Genomic DNA, 19,188 nt, shown 5'->3' with positions numbered 1-19,188 from the left:
CATGCCAGGGATCACACCTTTCTAATTCGGAGCCTGAAGACTACAGCCCAAGAGTCATTTGGTCAGGAAATGGCAGTAAGTTATTACTCGAGAAAGACAAGCAAGTCCAATTCCATCTGAGCTGCTGCCTGACACCACATGCCCCAGCTCACTAGATAAACTCCCACGTCACCTGAGGCAAACTGACATCAGCTGCCTCACACACATGCAGCTGAAACAGCACCTGTAAAGCGCTCTGTACCAATGTGCTGTGGCCTGTAGGAAAGCAGAGAATAGACACTATGAGGGCTCTTGTGGTCCAATACGTTGCTGCTTGTGGGAGCAGGAATCTTTCTAGCCCTGTTTTCTCCTCCTGAAGCATTTATAACATGATGGGCATCTTTACCAGTGAAAAAACAGAAATAAACCCCTGAGCTTCTGGTTTTAGAGTTGTGTGTATCCCCACCCCACACCCAAGTTCCCTTTTCATCCAGCATCTCCTTTCATTTCTAGTCTGCCCTGCACAGCCACAGCCTCCAGACCTCTCTCTCAACCCACTATGGACTACCCCACATTGCTACCTTGTCCAAGTGCTTTACGTATTTTCAAAAAAAGCGTTACTGCAATCTGCCAGTTCAAAAAACACTAAGTCAGTCTCAAGAAGAGAGAAATAAAGGAATTGCCTGAAAACATAACAAAGAAATGAAACTTCTGTTTCCGGTTGCCATCTACTATGTTTTTAAGTATATAATTTGCATTATGGTTAACAAAGCCCTTACAAAGTTCTGGGACTTGGAAGTCAGTTCTTAAACAATATAGAAGTCACAGGAGTGAAGAGAGAGCCAAAAGCAAAGCGCCTATTGAGAGAAACAAAACAGGCTACTGAGAGAATGGAGAGTAGGGAAGGCAGAAAAATCAAAGAAAAGAGGCTCCTGAGGAAGCGATGCCCATTTTACTTCCCACATATGTGGAGGAACCTGCAGTGCTACTATATCAGTTTTCTTTGCCTCCCTTGTAAAAACAGGCAAGCTAGGTGTTGCCGGTGTGGAAAAGAAATACAACATAGTTCTCCAAGTCCAAGTGCCACCAAGAGCAGATCAAGTCTTACCTAGCAAGTAGAACTGTGTGTTTGATAAAATACTGTACAAGTTTGGGCAGCACAATCTGGACCAGTATGATGGGAGAAAAAAAAAAAAAATAGGTAAGGGTATGCCATAGGTGTTGAGCTGGGATGGAAGCAAGGGAATGAAAGTGTGGACTCTATTTCAGAGCAAAGAAATTAAGAAGCTTCCTGAAGGCAGTACTAGATACTTATCACAAGCATCATTTAAACACAAGGGGTGGGGCGCAGGGGTGGCGGGGAACAGCCCTAAGTTTGCTGTAGCATAAAGGGTATTTATACACTTACAAATGGGGAAGTGTTCTGATTTACAAGGTAGAACAGCAAAAAGCCTTGCTTCCTTACATGTGGAAACCAAGAAAAGTTGTCTTTTATCTACTTTGTATTTTCAGGGCAGAAGCTACCAAAACACTGCAGATTAGTATGGCAGTATCTTTTTCTGACATTTGATTTCTTCAGTCTCCCAAGATTTCACAGCAAAACAATTAATAAATCCGTCTGTTTTCATTATTTTTTACTGGGAGATTCACAAGAGTTTGACAACTTTTCAGTTATTCTAACTTAGAGATAATGTTGGTTTTGGTTTTTTTTTTTTTTTTTAATTTTACTAGATTTCAGCATTGTTACAGATTCTCTTTACACTGCTCAAGTTTCTCATTTATGATACTGATATGACTTTTGTCTTCAACAGCTCCTCTTCTTCTATCCCCAGCCCTGAATTTTTGGACAACAGTCTCATTTGAAATCGTGGATGACCATTATAACATAGTAACTTCCTTAAAGAAAAAACAACGTACCAAGATTGAAGTTTGTATGCTTACTTAAGTACATTCAAACATGCTCTAATACCTGTCACAACATGACTGCTCAGCTGTATGACAAGCACAGTCAATATGCTTTCCACACGTACTTCTTAACGGAGGGGGGGGGGGAAAAAAAACCCTGCCCTGAAGATCTTGATCATTAGATAACTATACCAAAGACCTCCTTGTATACATGCAAAATGCAAATAGCAGCAAATACTACTTCCTTCCATACCTTCTATTTCTTCCTTCCTCCTTTTTTTATTCTATTTCCAGTGGTAGTCTTAGAAACTCAGACACCAAGCTCATTTGATTACTCAGCTCTTACAGGGTAAGAAAAAACACAGATTAAGAGATTAGCAAACAATTTATTTTTGTTTTCCTGGAAACCACTCAGAACAAACACCCCATATACTTCAGGTAAGCCTTCAGTCATCTTTCGGTTTTAGAGACAAGTGAAAAGAACTTAAGTCAACCAATGGTTCTTGCTCCAAAATAAGTGTTACCTTACAGCAGCATGTCTCCTCTATCCACACACACTCAGAGGAACAAGACTGTTGGGCATGCAGCCATTTCTAAAATTGTATCGAAAGAGATGCTTGAAAGAAAGCACAATACGCTAAGTGTTGGAGGATTTATCTTGCCAAAAGGAAGCATGCCCTCAAGCCAGCAATGTAGCTATTCCACCCCATTGCGTTCATCAGGACTATTATATTACTGTATAATCTAGAGGAGTCGCTGAAAATGGACCACACTGTACTACACACTAAGCACTCTACATACGTATAGAGAACTCAAAAGTCACTGTAGTGCTGTTAGCTAAACCCTGGAAAAGGAAACAAGACCAAAAAAATAGTACGTAACTCCTGGCCATAGAAGTCAATCAGTGGCAAAGTTAGAAGCAAAGTTCCAAACTCCCAATTAAATTTTCAGCTCGGAATTAATCTCAACTACAAAAGCTTTCAGACTGTTTTCACAGTCTAACCAACAGTAAGAGCCAAGAATGCAGGTTAGTTGCAGAAGTGACCTGAAACACCATTGTTTAGTGTCCCAAATACTCAAGTCAAATGGAAACCAAGCTGACTGCAAACCATAGTTAAGCCAGGATATAGCTGGCATTTGTTTTTAAACAGCAAATGTTTTTCTAGAGTGAACTTCCCATTTCAAGCATCCATTTTATGATTAAGGAGCGCAAATAAAGAAAAAGAACATCCCCAGCAAAACTTGTCATTCTAGATTAACCATCAGTGCATCATAACCCAGGAGTAAAACGACAGAAAAATATTTTAATGTGTGCTTCACTTGCTTGAAGGCTGCCAAACGTCAAACAAATTTAACACAGATTTTCCTCTTTAGGAAAGGAACTTTATGACTTTTTGTTTGTTTGTTTGAAGTTTTGGGGTTTTTAAATGTATGTCTTTTCTTTTTTAGTATACATTTTGTAATATGATAGAATATGATCAAAATCCTAATCACGCAAACACTATAGCATAGGAATAATTTCATACATTTCTTGTTCTGCCAACCTCTCCACATAGCTTTGATCCAAATACAGCCAACGAACACTTCTGTGCACTCTGAAGAAGTCACAGATTTGGTTCAGCTCTCACCTTTAAGCTGAGCCAAATACTGGTGGGGAGGGAGAAAGAAAGAAGCTGCTAAGCTTCCATTTATCTACCTGAACATGGCATTCAAACCTCCCAAACCACTCAGCTTCACAGGAAAGATATGATTCCTTCTGCTAAGTGGCCCAAATATTTGCCCATCCCCTCCTGAACACAATCGTGCCACGCAGAGATACTTGCTATGAGACGTGACAGTCACAAAAAGGAAGTATTTGCCATCACACAGACCATCTCCTGGAGCCCGAAGGCTTAGTGCAACTGTGCGGGGTGTGCCATTTGTAGTATTCCTCAGTGCCAAGAGAATATTTGCTAATTCTCCAATTGCAAAGAACTGTATTAATATAGGAGTAATAAATTCCAGAGGTCTGAAAGTGTGCAGAACCATTGAAATGTCTCTGGAGAGGCCAGAATAGAGAGGAGAAAAACTGGCTAGAAAAGGAGTCCAAATTGCAATGCTTGCTACCAGTTTAAGGAAAAAAAAAAAAACAAACACAAACCCCAAAACACCACACCTTTAATTATATAACAGCAAGCATCTGCTTTGCAGAACAGAAATCCGTGCCTGAAACTGTAAAGAGACAGGGGCTCAGAAAGGATGACGGCAGTCCCAGGGCTGGCTTGTGGGTGTTTGCTTTTTTGTTTGGTGTTTGGGTTTGTGGGTTTGTTTGTTTGTTTTTGTTTTCACTGTGTTTAAAAAAAACAAAGCAAACTGGATGCCTTGAAATCTGCTCAGGGATTTCCAAGGAAAAAGAAGTAGTAAAGTATTCCTATATGAAAGTCATGTTATTATATCAAATCCTGGAAAAGATACCCTGAGCTCATTCAATACCTTTTAAATTGAAGTTTATGGCTGGGTTGTCAAAGGTAAACACAAAAATAAGAACCACCTCGATGTTTAAGTTAGACCAAAGAAAATTAGTCATTATAAGGCAGTATTGTTTTAGACACACTGTGGAACAAAAACTGCAGGAACTTAATCATGTCAATATTTACCCCAAAAACCACTTAGCAAGTTGCATTTGTTTTGAAGAAAGCAAACAGCTAGTATTTTGGAAACAGTATTGTATTTAAGGAGTAGAGGACTTCTTTTTGTTTGTTTGTTTTTCTTTTTTTTCCTGTAGCAGAGGCATCTAGTCTTGACAAGAAGGTACAATTACTGTGAGACAGCCTTTTTGCAGAGACTTGTCAAGGAGTGTGAGTTCAACAAGGAATGCTGACACTTTACTGTCCCCCTGAAAAAAAAAATCCTTCAAAACTCCTTTCCAAACAGAATTCTGGGGAATAGCCCAGTGACCAAACCATTCTGTTTTGACAAAACAATAAGTCAGACTTTCACCTGAGAGTCCCAAAATAATCTAGAAACACTCTCTAAGGAGTGAAGGAAAACAATTATAAAGAGGTGCGGTAAGCTCAAAATGTTCTTTTTGAAATGGCCAGGAGGAGCTCTCTGAACTGTATGAAATAAATCCACTCCCATTTATCTCCTAGAAAATATTTTGGATAAACTGACATCCTCAGAATCTCATTCACCTAGTGATATCGCTGACTAGGAAAACAAGTCTCCCTCCCACCCTGAACTTAAACACTGGTGCTGGTAGGATGTTCACCAATGCAATGACTATAAAGTGGAGCTGCAAAAGCCATGGCCTGCTGAAGAGATGGCCAAGCTGAAAGCCAAATCTCTGTGGTTAAGGGGACACAGAAAAAAGTGACCGATACCTGGGGATCATCCAGAAGCAGACAGGCAGAAATCTGCCCTTCCAATTTACCTAATGGCAAAGCATTAACCATGTTTCTTCACAGACTCTAAAGTTTCATGCTCTTATTCAATAAGAAAAAAAAATAATAATGTTTTCTTCCTATAAAGGTAAGTATTGTTCTGCACATGCAGGTCCGGGGCTGGACAGAACAGGTTGCCACACAAGGTTTAATTACATATTCTCTACTCAGATATGAAGTTCTGCAACACTATTCAGCCATCAGCCTCTCTCCAAAGGCAAAAACTCTGGAAATCCAGAGCAGACCCCTGGCTACCCCACACTACAACTGCCACCCTTCAGACAGCTGGTTACTGCTTTTCACTGTGTGTCCTGAGCACACGTGCTTGTGCTCCCCTGACTATCAGAAACTCACAAGAGGTTTTCTTGTTAAAAACAACGTGCAGAAGATCCCTTTCAGACTCTAAAAATCTGTTTCTCCTTTATGATCAACCACCACAAGAAAGCAGCCTGAAAGATTTAAAACTACAGGAGGTCTTTTTTTCCCCAAAATAATTGTTTTACTGTAGGCCACATACCACTTTCTAGATACTTGGCAATACATTGAGAAACTAACAGAAGTCAGCTGCTAGAGCAGCTCAAGGAACTAGGGAGATACTGGAGGACATTGACAAGTCTTTTGAGTAGAGTGTTTCTTCCCTAACCATTTCCCAAAAGCTAGGAGCCTTGTCCAGGTTCAAGACAAGGAAGATAAAGCTCTTTCTTACTAGATTTTTCACATTTTAACTCTGTTTTACTGCACTGCATTTATCAGCACAGCTGAAAATAGGGCAGAGTCACTATTAGACAAGACTCTTTGCACACAGGGTGCTCACAATTGTGGAGCTGCAGTCCCTGTCTCTTCCCCTGCTGCCTGTCCCCACAAGCCATTACCATTCCCACCAAGCCAGCATCTCTAAACTTATGTAGTAACTTGCTGACATCTCATATTCATGCCAGAACCCAGAATTGTCTCCACCAAGTGGATGTGAAGTCTTAGCTAGGCTACTACATCTTTAAATCCTGCTGTTCCTTTGCCTCTCAAACCAAGCCTACACAGCTCTAAAGTCCTTTGTGCTTACATCATTGCACAGATCAACTCATTCCCTTTACAAAGAAAAAAATATATTTAAAAAAATGAGGTATCTTTATCTGACCTTTTCTTTTTTCAATTTTAGAAATGCTCCCTTGTCTGGGCTACTCCACTGTGAATTCTTCTGACTCAAATAAAATATTTATGGCTTTAAATGTTCTCTGACATCCAGCACTGCAGGCCATGGCCTTTCTACTATCTAAAATCAGGCTTGTTAATTTAATGCAGCATAAGGGTTTGTAATGGTGAGGGGTGCAAAGGTACGTCCTTTTTGAAAGGCTCTTACTGAAAATCAGGGCCAGCCAAAGCACCGTGCAGTGTTACACCATTCACAGCAAGCACTGCTGAGTCCTGGGCACTCCAAATATTCCTATAAGCTTTTCAGCTAGTTTGGTAAAACCAAAACTACTGATAAACAATACCATACATTGATTGATAAGGTTCCTGGTTGCCCCTTACCTTACTCCCCAGTCTCATTCCAACATTTCTATATTCATTAAATTTTTGTTACCTCAAGCAGACTTCCCTTTTAGAGCAATGATTTTTACAGTTGTCACTGCAGACAGTTCAAATTACAGGTTTTTAATTCATGCCTTTAACTGATGAGCTAAGATTTTGAGAATACTTTCCTTTCCTCAAAATTTCACATTTTCTACTACGCACTACAGAAACCTGAGATCTAGTAAGTCACCCTGAACAGGACTGGCCCCACTACAGGGTAGGCAGCACTTCACCTTCGCTGGTGTGTCACAGAGAACTAGGAGAGTGGTCTTCAGAATTTTAAAGCATTGAATTGTAAGGTATAGTGCACGATGACATACCTTGAGGCATTCCTCAAATTTTAGAAGTTCTAAACAGTTTTTGAATGTGAAAACATAACTGTCCCACTAACACAGAGCTGTTTGTAATGCTTTAACTAGTGACTGAACCAGTGATCTCATTCATGGCTGCAAATCACTGTTTACACACACACTATGTAAATACTTCTGGAAGAAATTCTGGCAGGGATTTTCCGAAGGACCCTGCAGGGGTTTTGTTGCAATAAACCAGCTCCCTCAAACAGCAACATTAACTTTCACCTTCATCACAGCTAAGGTCAGCAGGAATCTAGGCATTATTCCTAATGTCAGTTTCAACAGGAAAAACCTTCGTTTGACTCATTCCTATGAAGAAACAGTGATTTTCCATGGGAAAAAAAATTACAGAGCAAGAAAATGTAGAACAGGAAACTCCACCCATTTGGCATGAACAGCTTGGCAAGATTTACTGTTTGGAGTAAAAACTGTCTTCCATCCCTCACTTTCTAAGAAGAGAAGAAAGGACAAAGAAGCAATTTCAAAAGCAGCTGTAACCATTTGCAGAGCCTCACTGATAACCTCGTTGGAAATCCTCAGCAGAATTCTTGACTAGATACAACATCTGGGAATGGGAAGATAGGCAAAGGACGGGCCATTCCTTACCATAATCATCCAAAAACTCTCTCACGCTTGGACCCATATGTACCTCTCAAACCCAGTCTTTTACTCAAGTCTGGACCCCTTGCAAAGTGGCTAATCCTTTTGCTTTGACCTTCATAGCACATTGCACAAAACCTGCTCATTTGGACTAAGCCAACATGTTAGTGCAACATTCCATGAAATAGGCTTCCTGATGGAAGCATTCAAGGTTTAAGTGTCACTAATTGTTTAGTTGTGTTTAATTTTTCTCCTTTTTAGGTTTGTTTTTGAGGAATTCAGGAGCACTAGTTTAACGGAAGTGGGCAGTACTTTACCATTGCAACGCATATTTTTTTTTGTACTGCAGCTGATATGGAGAAATAGTGTGAAATGGGGACAATGGACACCGACTGTGATTGTATACTTCTGCTCGGGAATGTGGGTATGGTGACTGGTCATGGGTGCGGTGTCTGGTCACATAGGCACACAGCTCTGAGGAGACAACTACAGTTTTTGAGGAGATGCCTGCCCCTCTTCCTCTAACAAAGGGGAGACGGGGAGACGCCTGCCCTTCTTCCTCTAACAAAGGGGCTATTTAAAAGAGAATGAGAAAAGGATGAGAGATATTCCAATGCTATCTAGAGGGAGGGAGTGCTAAGTCTCCTTGCTGGAGAAGATCGGATGGTCAGGGATGGTCGCAAGAACATGAATTACCTACAAACCTGCAAGACCACCGCATTCCAGGCAAAGGACTGATAAGCTAATTAACATATGAAGCGGGGTTTAGGTAACGAATATGTATAGGCGTTAATTGAATATTCATTTGTTTTATTGTATAAATGTGAGATGGTTCGTCACTTCGGGCATGCACGCTTGTGGAGGAGCGATCCCCCGTGCATCTGCGCGCAATAAGCATACCTACTTTATAACTTTTGAGTTATAGAGTCTAAGGAGAGGAAAAAAAAAAAGCACGGAACCTCGCTTTCCCAAAACTCACTTCTCAAACACCAATTCAGGAACAGCTAACAAGCAGGCTGAACGACATTTGTGCTGAAGTACTTTGTGCTATACCTACAGCACAGAGTTAGTTGCAATGCCCCCAGCTAGATCTCTACTACCATATTGTGCTTGCCTCCATACCACCTTAAAATAATATTTTCTTAGAAGGAACAAGATCTTATTGGATTTGTAGGGGAAAAGAACCAGTCTGTTCTTACCTTACAGCAGCATGGCTATGGACATAAGTCAGTGCTTCTTGTTGACAGTTTGGCACCTGAAGGGGAAAGTTGCTGCTCAAGCAATGCATAGCAAGTCTCCTATTTCGATACTGCTTTACAGGGTCTCCTTTATTTATTGGATTGCCACCACACAGTTTAATAAATATTGGTTTAGGCAATAATGCTCAAGGAAAAAAGAACACACAAAATCAAATATAATGCCTTGTGGAAAAAAGTAAACTACTAATGTGAATAGTAATTTAAAATTATTAGCTAAATCACCTTAATAGGCAAAATCCACAACTGGATATACATACATTTGATACAGTTTAGCTATCCACCGATGCAAATATGTTATGTTTAGTGTACAGAAATTTTAAACAGAACGTTGCCTTATTTGGAGAAATGTTTACTTTCTTTTAAACAAGAAGGCTAGAGCCAAGACCTTGAGCTATATCCAGCATCCAACTATCCACCCACCTTTTTTAAAGGTTTCAGCTTTTCATGCAAGTAGGAAAGCAATCTTTGTTGCACTATGGCCTTGTACACTGCAAATTCAGCATATCTAACTGCTGGTGGCATGTCAGGGAGAAAGCAATAGCAGCTCACTCTTCTGGCCAGAGCACTTTTCTGCTTCAGCTTCTCCCAAATGCTATCCTCCTGTGGAGCCACAGAGCTTATGGAAGAACTCCTGGTTCAGGTTAGCAGATTTTGCCAACCCTTCCTGTGCTGAGTATGGATGCTGTTTGCTCCAGCTTTCAAGCCCTTTCCCTTCTCAGTGGCTGCTGCACCTCAGCAGCAGGACAGGAGGACACCCCCTTCTCAACTGCCACAAACCCCATACCCTATTACCTTCATAGAGCAGCTGTTTGCTACAGATATCTGAATGTCCAAAAGAGGAGGCTGCTATAAACGTGGGCTGTCCCTAGTGAGATTTGATGGGATTCACAGGCCTGATAAACCTACTTAGAACTGAGTTCCTCCAAACTCCTTTGCATTTAAGAATACAGTCCTTTTTGAAAGATGGCTACCAGAGGCTGAAGGCTGACTGCACTTTGCCTTCCTCAAGTTTTTAACGCATGGTTGCAGATTTTGTTTCCTGAGCAGAACCAAGCAGTCTTGCTCATTTTGTTGCCTAAACTCCTGAATTACCAAACTCTGAATTAATGTTTAACTATATGTTAAAGAAGTATGTGCATAAAGTATAGGTCAAGCTGACCCACCCTCTCAAGGTGTCAAAACTGATGAATGAAAGGACTTCTAACCAAGGGACTCAGTCCTGGGAAACAAAGACCAGATAATGATAAGAATACCGTTATCTAAATTATGCAGAAAGAAGTCTCCAAATGAGAAAGTTCTGGCTGCAAGAGGAGACAAGCTGATAAGGTGTTGCAATTCACAGAAGATTAGTTGAAAGTAGGAGAAAGGTAATTGTGGTAGTGGGAGACCACGACCTCCAACTCAAATATTCCCCACCACCACAAAAAAAAAAAAAGCGCCCAAACCCCTGCTTGGGGAGCATGGGTAGGTGGTAAAGAACTTCAGCAGTACTACCTGAGGATGTGCGCTGATTTGCATTAGAAGTGAGAAACTTGTAACCAGTCCTGTTCGTGAATGGAAACAAATATGCGATGTTCTATGAATACACAAGTACTCTACTGTATGTAACGTGTACCTTCGGGTAGCTTGGTGTGCATGTTAGGAGGAAAGATCCCCCATGCACCCAGCGCTGCAATAAAACAATGTTGGTTTTCTAAATTATCACTTGGTTTGGAGAGTTTTCCTGGTTATGATTTTTGGTAACAGTCTGAAGAAAAAGAGCACACAATGTTGTGGTTGTGCAAGTCAGGGCATATGCCAAACATTCACAAAGAGCAGCAAAAAAAGCAGGTGTTATGACAAGCTTCCAAACTTGCCATATGAGCACCAGCAATGATTTACTTATAACTACAGTTCATCCCACTTAAGTTGTTCTCCATCAAGTGGTTCATCTGTTGGTCAAGCATATGCTTAAATCAAGCATTTTCTCTTATCATCTCTGTTACAGTGGCTGTTGTCTGCCTCTGAAGGTCCAGTTCTACATTTGCTTTGGGACAGAGAAAAAGAGAGAAGCACCACAGACAAAAAGGAGTGCATTGCATGCGATACAGCCAATATGAGCAGAAGGGGCTCCAAGAAATGGAGGATAAAGCAGCAGAACATATTCCCTGTATGGGGAAATTTACATCCCTGTATAGGCCCTGCAGCCCATAAGAAATTAGCAAAATCAAAAGTAGAATTTATAAATGCTGAAATATTCTGTTATCACTACAGAGTAATGAACTAAAAGACCACTGCGCTCTGTGAGCTTTCTTTTGAAACATTTCAGCTCTTTTGCCCACTTGTGATCAATGGTGCTAAAATGCTGCAATTTCCTGAGACATTAGATTGAGCTCCTTTTGTCATTGCTTTACTTTTGACATTGAGCTGCGATTTCAAAACGGCACTTTGCAGCCCCACTAAGCACCTTCTACTTTATGTTGAGAGAAACAAAGGTGAAGAACTGACCTCATTTAAGTGCCTAACCTGAGAGCTAAGCTCCTCTGAACTTCTGGTTCCCTATGCCTGGCCCTAACCCTTTCCAGGATGGGTTAATAAAAAAAAAAAAATAAATAACTGACATTGCTTTCACTTAAGTTTAAACATCTGAGCCTGTCACTTTATAACCACTGTGAGAATCAGACAGATGAGTCTGCAGTGGTGGTTCACTGATTTCAAAGGGGGCTTCGGTCAGCAGTTTGAATTATTTAGACACTGAAAAGTTAGTGCACAGGGATTCCATCTCACATTTTTGGGATAGATGAAAATTATGGGACTGCTCCAACAGCTGAAAATTTAAGCCAGAAGTTCAAGACTCTCACCTTTGAAATCAGGAGTTTCCCAGTGGTGGGTTACAGAGCTCACAAAGGGCAATTTGGGAATTGTAGAGGACAGAAGGCAAAGCCCATCCAGAGGACAACACAGCAGCCCCCACAAATGCACCTATCTGTTTCCCTGTCTAACAAGGACTAGCAGCATCCTGCTATCAGAGAACTGCTGTCACAATAATGAGACAAGCAAACAGAGACAGAGGTCTTCTCCTGAAAGTAATCAGTTTTTAAAATAACACAACACTTTCTACTTCAGTTTATTTCTACATTTACAAGCTGACGAGGCTATAAATTTGAAGAGAAGTGTCTTCCATCCTACTTTGATAAATAGATTGCAGACAGTATGACAGCCTTTTTAAATTAAGGACCTGACTTTCATCAAGAGAGATTTTGCAGAAATATCCCCCTCAGCAAACTTAACCTGAACTTTCCCAATCATAAGCAGAAACCCATGCAAGCCATCCTTCAGAAAGTATTTGTTCTGTCCAAAACATTTTTTTTCCTGCAGTAATTCCTGGCATAGATTCATTCCCTTGCTGGTGTTGATTAAATTTCAGCTATTACTTGGCAGGTTTGGGCCATAGCCCTCAGATTACCCTCCTTAGAGTAGTAGTGTTTGTTGTATGTCCATTAGACAACGAGTCAATACTACTTCCATCTGCTCATTTCCTTAGATACACACTTTGAGACAAGAAAGGGTTATGGAAATACAGTTTATAGCTTTTAACTGGCAGATGATTCATAGCCTTGGAAATAACACTTTTTGCAGCATGAAAATGAGAAGCAGTACCACACCCCAAGATTTTAAAAGCAAGATAGATGCATAAATCAACCAAATGGATTAGGTGACTAAAACATTAGCACATGCGTCACTACTGTTTATCCAGATGCCAGACTATCAAAGGCTGGGGAGCCTAAGATGGCAGACATAGCAGTTCATATGGCACATCTTCCACCGTCTCCATAAGTGTTCACCCATGGTCCAACACCAGCAACAGAGCAACATCAAGAGGAGCTGAAGAATGTGACACTTCAGTTGAGAGTTCTAGCTTGCTTTCAGAGGTCATCCCCACTTTCGGTTTGGATCTCAGAGTGCTTTTAAACTGGCAAGCAAGCCAGCCACATCACTGTGAAGTCCCTCAGCACATACTGAACATGTGTACTCCAGTAAGAGTGCCAAAACAACCTTTACATTTGCTGTAGACCTCCATTCCCCAATTCTTCTTGCTATTTTGTCTTTCACCAAGACACCTCTAGCATCCTGACTAACAAGTACAAGCCTAAAGAAATAAAGGGTAACCAATATCAAGTTAATTACTGGAAAAAATGGTTATTTAAGCCTGCAGGGCACTAGCTTGACAGTTAGCTCAACCATAAGCTTTCTTGTTCGTGGGGTAGAAGGGAAGTTACTTGGGAGAGCTGGGAATTATTGTGATCGACAAAGCGATACTGGAGCTGTAGGGACGAGGAGAGCAGAAGCCAGCACCATGAGGGGGTGGAAGTACCTTTTTGACTGTGACAGTCTAACAGAAAGCACATGTTGCTTGTGGAGCAGGGACCCCTCTCTGACAAGCTGACTTCACCAACCACCTAGTCCACTCCGCTTGGGCCCAGTAACTGTCGTTATTTTCTGCTTGGATGTTTTGTGAGAGAGGAGAAGTTATTCCCACCATAAAATGTCTTAGTTGCCAGGCTATTGCTTATTCTGCTGGGAGACTTGACATGCTTAAATGTTTTGAACCTTTTAAGCAAAACTGGGCATCAAACCTCTCTCTCCCTACATCCCAAATGCACTGCCTAGGCAGCTGGCCACTGTATGACAGCTTTTGAACATAAGCTTCTCCACCTCCTTCAATCTCTTCCTAGGCCCTCAAAATGCAGGCAGAGAAATGCCTAAGCAGTGGCATCAACCTGGGCACAGAAAATGAGCAGCTGTGTTCAACTGGGATGAGGACAGTTCAAGGAACACCCAGGACTTAAGATGGAAGGGCAGTTAGGGCACTTAACAGCATTCAGTAGGAAGCTTGTGGCCTTCATACCGATTTAGCCACAGAGCGATACTTAAAGAATACTGACTGCTGAAACTCTTGGAGGAATCTCCTCTTAAGCCTCTTCTTGCTCCCGTTTGTTAGGTATAACATGGAGAATAACACCTTCCTGCCTCACAGTAGGGTTTGCAAGGGCAAAGAAAGTTATGCAGCTCAATTCTTTGTGTTACAGTACCAAAGACTGATTTGAAGAGTCAATCACTCCAAACCTATTTTTCTCCCAAAGCAGCCACTCTCAAAAGAAAAAAAAAAAGGAAAAGAAAAGCTGCATACATATTACAACGCCTTGTGCATGAAGACAGAAAGGCCTAGTGAATGGAGGTACTTCACAGTGAAAAGTACAAATTAGCTCACCGTGCGAGTGAGTGGGATGAAAATAACTCTGAGTTAAGGAATGACCCCTAAGCCACTCCAGGACAGGAAATGTCATCCAGTCTTCAAAAGCAGCACCTGCATTTTCAAAAAAGTGAGAGTCCTTTTATCAGCAGAAGCTGGAAGTATATTTCATGAATAACTCAAAAGTAAATGAGTTTTGGACGGGAAAATAAGAAAACTGAAAGGAACCCCTGGAGGACTATGGGTCCTCAGGTATAAGAGCTAGGACCCTCTTCCTTCAGTCTTCTTGCTGAGGGCTCTTGGAAGTCTGAGATACAGGGCATGCCAGAGGACTCAAACTCTCATGAGGAAAGAGTCTAAAGGAACTCTTCCTATTACAAGAAGAGATACTTGTAGATCAGTGAATTTATATCAAGCATGGTTTTCTTCCATTTCTTCACCTATAATTTCTTCAGGCATTTGTAAATTGTAACTTGGATCTAGTTTGCAAGCTGGCTTTCATTTGGGATTCTTTAGTATTTTTTTATTTCGTTGCACCTTCACCTAACCTGAAGAGAATTTTCTGATACCAGGCTAGCATCAAAACAGGATGTAAAAATCCTGAAATCCAGTTATTAGTGCAACAGCCACACAGCTCTTCTCCACATTGCTCCACAGTATGAAAACTGTAGCTGTCTGTGCCAACCCAGAAGATGTGTTGGCCAATTTGGTAGCAATGGAAAAGGAAGAAGTGCCTGCCAGTGGTCAGAGATAGCCAGGAAAGCCCTCTAGTATGGGTAAAACAATCAGAGCATACCTGCATCCCAGAGAACTATTTGCAACAGCCCACAACGTTATTGAAAATAAAAGCCATTGAGTTTACACAGCTGTTGCTTAGAAAATCAATTTGCAACCTAGAAGCCACAGCTCTGTGGTTTCTGTCCTGCAGTGTGAGAATTTGTTTCTACTGTCTGCTACAAGTTTTTAGCAGGAGCCTTCACTTCTCTCACCATGGGCTCAGACTCAGAAATAAGTTACTAGGGAGCAACAAGCTGCTTCATGTCCAACAACTAAGTGTACTTAGCCTTCCTCCATCCTACTTTGAATGCTCTTGAACTTGCCAAGATGCATTTGGCCAGCCATGCCTTAACTTGCCAATACTCTCAACAATTTCTTGTAGCACTTCAGTCCCCAAAAAGCTCATCCAGCTATAATGTTGAACCTAAATTTCAAGAATTATCCCTGGGCTCTTTCTGCTTATGAATTATACTTGACACATGATGTTACAATTTTCAAGCAAAGTTGTTTCTTTTTGGCATTCACAAATAGTCTTAAAACTTCACAGTTGCATCTGTCATGGCATAATCACATCCTAACACAATCATTAGCTTAGAAACACCCTCTCCCGGTGGTAACAGAGTAGTGTTCCCATAGCAGGGCAGCAGATTATTTAGAGGAAAAAACAGTATTAAAGTATATTTTGCTTCTTTAAATACATCTTACCAGAGGAAAACAAAAAGCAGACTGCTGTGGCTGCACAGGCGTTTGAAAGCATGGTGATATCCTAGTTCATGCGAGCTGTTTTGCCCTACAAGTTGTTCATACATACTCCGTTTCATCCTCACATTCTTCTCTATATAAGCTACACAATCAGACTCTTGAATGAAACTGTACTATGCACTATGATCAGGTAACAAAAATTGTATAGGATGTGTAAGAGAGGTAAGTTATGAGTGTATGTAGAAGTTAATACATATAAAAATTAAAATAATTAAGTACTGTAGAATTCACAGCAGTCATATGCATGCATACAAAAGGGGCAAAATCCAAATCTTCATGCACATGGGAACTTAATTTCCCCTTTCACTTAGAAGTTAGTTGTGTGTTAATTGGTGAGGTCTAATCAGCAGGCTCAGATACACTTGTAAGCCATTGCACAAATTTGATATCAATGCATTAGGATTATTATTGCATTTGCATGAACATTGTCACAGAGTTTTGATGGTTATAATTGAGACATGTTTTTGATGATTATATTTTAACAAGATTTATGAATAAACACCATACCAAGAAGTCTGCAACATCTGGATAAGACTTGCTCAGAATCATTATGACAGCATTTACTTTATCAGAGTCACTGGAAAATACTTTTATCTCTGGTTACATGACAAGCAGCAAGAATTCAATCTGTGCGTCTGGTGTGTAGGCTGATTGCTATCCCTTTAGTAGTCTGCATTGTTAACAGTTGTGGAGCTTGAACTGTTTGAAAGTGTTTTTTCTCCATAAGGGAATATAAAAGCTTCCTATCACCACCGAATTTAACCATTTGCTTCCCTTTCAATGAAGGTCCATGCTTCTAGGAACGCTAAATCACGGTATGCTGTTTCCAAAACTGACCTGCATACAGATGAAGTCCAGTCTTAGATCGTGACATGTAAACATAATGGTCAAAGGTGTTACAGAAAGTAGTAATTACAGCCAGACAAATTAGAAATAAAAGGACATTAAGTCACCTACCCAGTCTTCCCTTTCTCTTTAGTAGCATAAGCCCATAGAGGGGAAAACAAACAAAAAACCCTAACCCTGCCTGCTCCACCCCCCCCCCCCCAAAAAAAAAAAAAAAAAAAAAAAGAAAACCAAACCCAAAAACCAAAACCACACCACCAACAACCAAAACCAAAACCAAACATGATGGAAAGGATAAAGATCAACTTTTAATTATCCCTACTTGCCAAAGGAAAACATATTCCAACATCATTATATAACATGGATAGACTATTCAATTGATTACAGAAAACACACCTTTTCTACAACGTTGTTAATTCTACCACCAGCATTGCCCTGTTTAGCTGTCACATAGGATGGTAAACCTACCTCTTTGCAATGGATAACCAGGAGCAAAGTGACAGCAGAAATGGTCGCCAGAGTAAGGAACACCCTATTAGCTGACGTCCCACATGAGTACAATATGGCTTAATATTTTCAGGGGAGAAAAATAATAAGTCAAGTGAAAAAATAATAAATCAAGTGAATACACTCACCATTCTCTTCCTGTCATACTTTCAGAAATTTCATTTTCGTTTGCAACTCTCCAAAATCACTCTAAAGAATGAGGAACTGATGCATGCTGATACACGGAAGGCTAGCAATATGCTTTCATGACTAGTGAAATCTGCTGGGGATGAACATCGAAAGCTTTTGTTAGGACTTTTTTGTGCACTTAGACTCTGCAGCATCTTAGTATGGTGCTTTCCGATTAACTCCATAGCACCACACATTCAGAACAACCAGAAGTTTATCTACAGTTATTGCTATCAGGAACACATCAACTCTTTCCAGCAAAATGAGCTATCAGTGTTTAAGCATTCAGACCAACAACTCCACTATCTAGTGATGCTCTTTCATAAGAGACCCATTGGGGGAGGCGGGGGAGAAGTAGACAAGGGCATTTACTGTGTTCTTGTTTCCATCAGTTGTGTGGGTTTATATTATTATTATGAACAATATGCCAGCTGCATTTAGTGGCAATATTTTTATTAATTATTGTTCAGGGAACTCATTTAATTCTGAAAGAACAGATGTTGCTCCATTAAAGTAAACCACAGCATCTCTTTTGAGGGAATAAATGATGTTTACCTGAGATAGTGGTTTGTGAGAACATTTATGCCTTTATTACTTTACTTGTACAGAAATATGCCTTACACCAACGGAATTTAACAAAGAAATATTACAGTACAATAAAAGGTAGAGTTAATTTTCTGTGTATGTTTCTTCAGTGAAGTTGAAGACCATGAACTCCATTGCAGAGTTCACATTAGAATAATATGGATTTTTCAATATTTAACTAGGTACATGTGTTTCGATTGTGGGTTTGTGGTTTTTTTTTGCCAAGTATGCAGCCGCCTCAGTTCAGATGACTATAGTTTAAATTTGTACCCTTATGTACATATTTTGTATATGTATTATATTTTGTCATTCCTACAGCCATTCTTGATCATCCTTTAGGAAAAAGCACAGTGCAAGAAATTCGTGTAAGTTACGTACATAACATGTAAACTCAAAACCAACAGTCAAACGTTCATTGAAAAAGGTTGCAGAATTAAAAAACAAAACAGACTGAGATTAGACACACATGCATTGGCACAAGCTGTTAACACATGTTGGGTTGAAGGGACCCAGGCAAAGCTTTCCAAACCTTGAGAGGATCTGCATCATTTCAGTGATAGTCATCAATTCATTTGTCTTTGTGCTATCATGGGGGTTGAGCATCCTGCTCAGGTAGCCATGCTACCTATAACCCTGTGGTAACTTCCACAATCGCAGTAGGTAGATAGGAATGATCATCCATCACAAATACAAACTCCGGTCAAAGGGAGCTGGAAGGGCTCACCTTCTCCCAGATCAGACTGTCATTACCCAAGTCTCTGCACGCTGGTCAGCAAAGACCTACAGCCCCAACTTGGCAAACAGCCATCCCAGCTCATAGCTGTAGAATATGGGCAATCCAAGTCATCTATCATCTCCCAGCACAGGTAGCTTATCAACTTATCCTTTTAAGTATTGAAGGAGGAATAGAGTACCAACCTGACTAAGGCCACATACAAGTATCCAGAGGTACAAGCAAAAGACATGAGTCTGCAGTATAACCGTTCACAAAAGTGTGCCAAACTTCCATCCTTTGTTAGTCAGTCATGGGGAAGCCACGCAATGAAGACTAATTGTGCCACTACAGTGACTTTCCACAGAGTTATGTACAACTGCAAAGAAACAGCCAGAACCTACCATCAGTTAACAACTGCTCTAACTGCAACACAAGTAACCTCTGAAATGCAGCCATGCACCTATTTTTTCCCCCAAGCCCATGATTTATTTATTCCATATCTACT

The sequence above is a fragment of the Falco punctatus genome, assembly GCF_963210335.1.
Source record: "Falco punctatus genome assembly, chromosome: 1".
NCBI lineage: Eukaryota > Metazoa > Chordata > Aves > Falconiformes > Falconidae > Falco > Falco punctatus.
The sequence above is the reverse complement of the archived record's forward strand: the minus strand, read 5'-3'. Positions refer to the sequence as shown.